The 4,389-nt window shown below is 54.3% G+C and overlaps 1 pseudogene; it reads left to right on the forward strand.

Annotated features, from left to right (window-relative positions):
- The first annotated feature begins 560 nt into the window (after nucleotides 1-560).
- LOC132435609 (small ribosomal subunit protein eS19-like) lies at nucleotides 561-1,008 on the forward strand (annotated as a pseudogene).
- Nucleotides 1,009-4,389: the final 3,381 nt, after the last annotated feature.

The raw sequence follows: 4,389 nt of genomic DNA on the forward strand, positions 1-4,389 counted from the left end.
ATCTCAGGGAGCCAAGCCAGCCCTGGGGCTGTGGCCTCATACGTGACAGTTTCAGACACCACAGGCCTGGGCTCCCCTTCCCTGGCCCGTGGTTCTTGCCTGGAAACGTGAATCTGAAGTCCCGGTACATTCAACCAGTCAAACCTCAAAAATGTAATTGAGCAGTGTGGCTGCATTTCAGCTAAGAAACTGAGCTATGAAATCAGACTCCTCTTGGAATCTCGGGTCCTCAGCTGACAGCTACTTGGCCTCTGTGTGCCTCAGTTTCCTTATCTGTAAAATAGTGATTAAAATTAAGTAAGTGTTCATTACAGCATACGCAGCTGTCAATGTTTAGCTATATACCGAGTGGTTTTCAAGCAGAGGTGGGGGACAGTTTTGCCCCCTGAACATTTGGCAGTGTCATCCTTGGTCATCACACTGGGGAGCGGGGGGTGTGCTACTGTCATCTAGTGGGTAGAGGCCAGAGATGCTGCTACAGACCCTACAATACAAGGACAGCCCCTGCGATCAAGAATTGCCCCCTCCTTTCCCCTGGCTGGCAGTGCGGAGGCCCCACGATGCCTGGAGTTACTGTAAAAGACGTGAACCAGCGGGAGTTCGTCAGAGCCCTGGCAGCCTTCCTCAGCAAGTCCGGGAAGCTTGAAAGGCCCTGAATGGGTGGACGCTGTCAAGCTGGCCAAACACAAAGAGCTCACGCCCTGTGATCCTACACGCGAGCTGCTCCCACAGCACTGCACCTGTACCTCCGGTGTGGCGCTGGGACAGCTCCAGGACCGAGATCTCTGGGGGGGACGGCAGAGAAAGTGTCCTGCCCAGCCATTTCAGCACAGGCTCCAAAAGCGGGGCCCGCCGGGTCCGCTGAGCCCCAGAGGGGCTGAAGGTGGTGGGAAAGGACCAAGATGGGGGCTGCAAACTCACATGTTCGGGACAGAGAGATCTGGACAGAATCGCTGGACAGGTGGCGGCTGCCAACAAGAAGCATTACAACAAATGACGCTGGGTTAATAAGCTGCCTTATTCATTAAGAAAAAAAAAAAAAGAATCATCTGGCCCGAAATGTCAGTTGCGCCGGAGTTGAGAAAACCCTGCCACATACACATCTATGGGGGCCGGGGTGGGGGGGTGGGGGGTGGGGGTGGGGAGGGGGGAGGAACATTGTCTCTTTTACAAAATGGAATCATTGAAATTTTAGCCACTCTGAGAGATAAACAACGCCTCTCATTGTTACTTTAATTTGCAATTCCCTATTCATAATTCTGAGCCTCTTTTCAGACATGTATTGGCTGGTCTGATTTGCACTTAAACGAGAATTGTCTACTTGTATCCTTTACCCATTTTCTATTGGTTGGTTTCTATTGACCTTTACTGTCAATTTCGAAGAACTCTTATTTCTTACAGATATAGATAACCTTTTGTCATCTGCATTAAATACTTCCACCCCTTCTCAAATCAAATGAGATAATACAGGCCAAAAATTCAGTGCAGAGCTCACACTGGGCATCTTCAGAGGTACGGAGATTGATTGACAAAGCAAGCTCCCCCCTGTGAGGGACCAACAGGAGGTCTGCACACAGCATCTCCACAGTGATGGAGGGACCGTGCTAACAGCAGAAAGTTCCCGAAGTCAGGAGCAGAGCACGGAGAGGAGTCCTCCGCTCCTGCATGGCTGTTCTTAGCCGGGTCCCAGGTGCGGACACCCACCCTCCCCTGCCGCTCACCCAGGGCAGTGAGGGATACGGTTACGCTCCTCCTTCCCTGGGAACACGTGGACACAGTCAACATGTGGGGCCACTGAGGATCTGCAGCCCGACTGTGGGCTCCAGAGCCTGGGCTCCCAGTCTCCGCACTGTGCCCACCCCCTCCGCTCAGACCCCAAGGAAGGGGTTTTCGCATCAGAAGCTGTCTACATGGAGTGTGGCTGGCAGACAGGAGGGTATCAGATGCCTCCCCCGGCCGGAGAGCACCCCTTCTGAGTGCGCCTTGCAGAGGTACAGATGGGACAGCCAAGTGCGGGGAGGGGGTCCTGTGCTTTGCCTGGCTGGGGAGTTGGCAGCTCACGAGATGAAACTGGAACAAATGAACAGCAAGCAGACACCTTAAGGAACTAAGAACCCCAACCTATGGCCCCAATCAAAGCGGAGGTAAATTTTGAAGAGTTTGAGAAATATGTCATGTGTGTTACCAGAAGGAACCTCAGAACCTGGGGGCCAGCCTTTGGCTGCAGAGGAGAGAGGTACCAGTTACCCAGGATTCCCGTGATACTAGCTGGTACGATCCCCACAGCCCTTCGGCACTCGTCCTATTGGCCCCATTTCTGGATTGAAGGAATAGGTCTGGAGAAGGTGAAAGCAATGCCCTGGGGTCAGATCAAATTCCAGGGAAGACGCCCAGGTTTGGTGTCCCTTTTGGAGCTGAGCCTCTGCAGTTCATCTCCTGGCGCTTTTGTTGGGTTCTGATGATGGACACAGGGGACCATATTAGGTTCCATTGATCGGATTGGTTTGTGATCTCATTTGAAAATAGAAAAGGGGGCCCTGAGGAATGGGACCCTGGTCCGTGAGGGAGGAGAGGGAAGGTCCAGGGAAGCCTGATGGATGAGTCTCTGGGAAGGTGGACTGCAGGGTCCACCATGGGTCACGGGGTGGGACACAAGGACGCTGGAGCCTTCAAAGAAAAATGTCACAAGCTGGCCATCTAAGGGCCAAGGCCTGGCTGCCCCAGTGCCCGTGGAGCTCTGCCCCTACTCACTGAACCTCTCAGCCTGCCTGCCAGCCCTCAATCTGCGGGATCTTAGTTCCCCAACCAGGGATTGAACCTGTGCCCCTGCAGTGGAAGCATGGACTCCTAACCACTGGACCGCCAGGGAATTCCTCCAGCTCTGCCTCGGAAGGCCTAGCCTGGCAAGCGCCTTAGGGCTGGGCTGTGGGGCCTGGCACGGCACCATATCAGGTGCCTCTCCCAAGACCAGCTCCCCACCCAGTGTCCTGCTGTGTGGGTACCACCTGACCCCGGAGGAAGGCTGCCCCGGCCTTGCACAGTGCCCTGGGCTCTTGCAGGGCCTGGAAGGCTGCCTGGCCCCTCGCCCAGAACATGGTATTTTCCCTCCCCCCAGCAGCCTGACTTACGCAGACTCCTCTGCATCCGGTCACAAGCACAGGCCTCGGGCCCTGGGCAGCCAAGGACCATCTGGTCAACCCAGGCCAGACTCTGTGCTCTAATAATAAATGTTGGACAAAAGAGGAAGGAAAGAAACAAGAAAGGGAGGGGAGAGGAAAGGAGGGATGGAGGGAACTCATGTGTCCGTGGTCTTCAAAATAAGCATCTTTTTTCCTCCATTTTCTAGAGCCGTGATTCTCGGAATGCGGTCCCCAGATCAGCTGCCTCAGAACTTGGAGGAGAGCAGATTCCTGGGGCCCACCCTAGCCTCCCCGAGTCAGAAGCTCTGGGGTGGGTCCGTTCTCTGTGTTAACAAGCCCTCTGGGGGATTCTCAGTCCTGTTCTAATTTGCAAACCACTGCCCCAGAACTGTCTTGAGGAAGTGATCTTACTGAGCTGTCCTCTTTTTAGCTATTTCAGCCCCGGGGGCTCTTCCGGCCTTGTGGAAGCAGCCTCAGCCTTTGCAGACCGTCACCCCAGCAGTGCGCCTGTGTGACCCACCAAGAGGGGTGCGTGGAAGGCAGCCCGGGAGCGGGGGGTGGGTCTCCAGCAGGAAGCAGCATCTCCGTGTCCCTCACGTCCATTAGTTTATTTGAACCTCCCGACAATCTGTGAGGTAGGCGGGCCAATACCAGCACCTCAGTTTTATAGCCAGGAAAAGAGAGGCTTAGAGAGGAGAAGGGCTGTTCTCCCTGGAGAAATTCCCAACTCCAGGGGGGCAAGATCTATGCCTGATAAACAGTTAAATAACCGGGCAGAGAGACTTGCTGCACCTGGGTGGTGGGTCCGGGCTCCCGCAGCCCCACCTCCCCCCGCAGCAGGTGAGGGGTGCCTAACCAGGACATCCTGGGGGGGGAGCGGGGAGCAGTGAGGAACCTGGGGGGTCTTGGGCCTCCTCCTACAGTGCTGGTGGGCAGCATTTTCCCCTGGACCCCAACGAAGCCCACCAGCACCTCTGACCCACATAAAGTCCTTTATGTTAAAAATTCCTCCGGACACAGCAGTCCCACTTCTGGGTATATACACAAAAGAATTCAGAGCAGGGATTCCAAGAGATATTTGCATACCCATGTTCATAGCAGCATTAGTCACAATAGCCAAAAGGTGGAGACAACCCAAAGTTCCATCAATGGATGAATGAATAAACAAAATGGGGTCCGTGCATGCAATGGAATTTTATTGAGCTATAAAAAGGAATGATGTTTCAATACATGGTACAACATGGATGAA

This window comes from Delphinus delphis, chromosome 12 (assembly GCF_949987515.2).
Source record: "Delphinus delphis chromosome 12, mDelDel1.2, whole genome shotgun sequence".
NCBI classification, from domain to species: domain Eukaryota; kingdom Metazoa; phylum Chordata; class Mammalia; order Artiodactyla; family Delphinidae; genus Delphinus; species Delphinus delphis.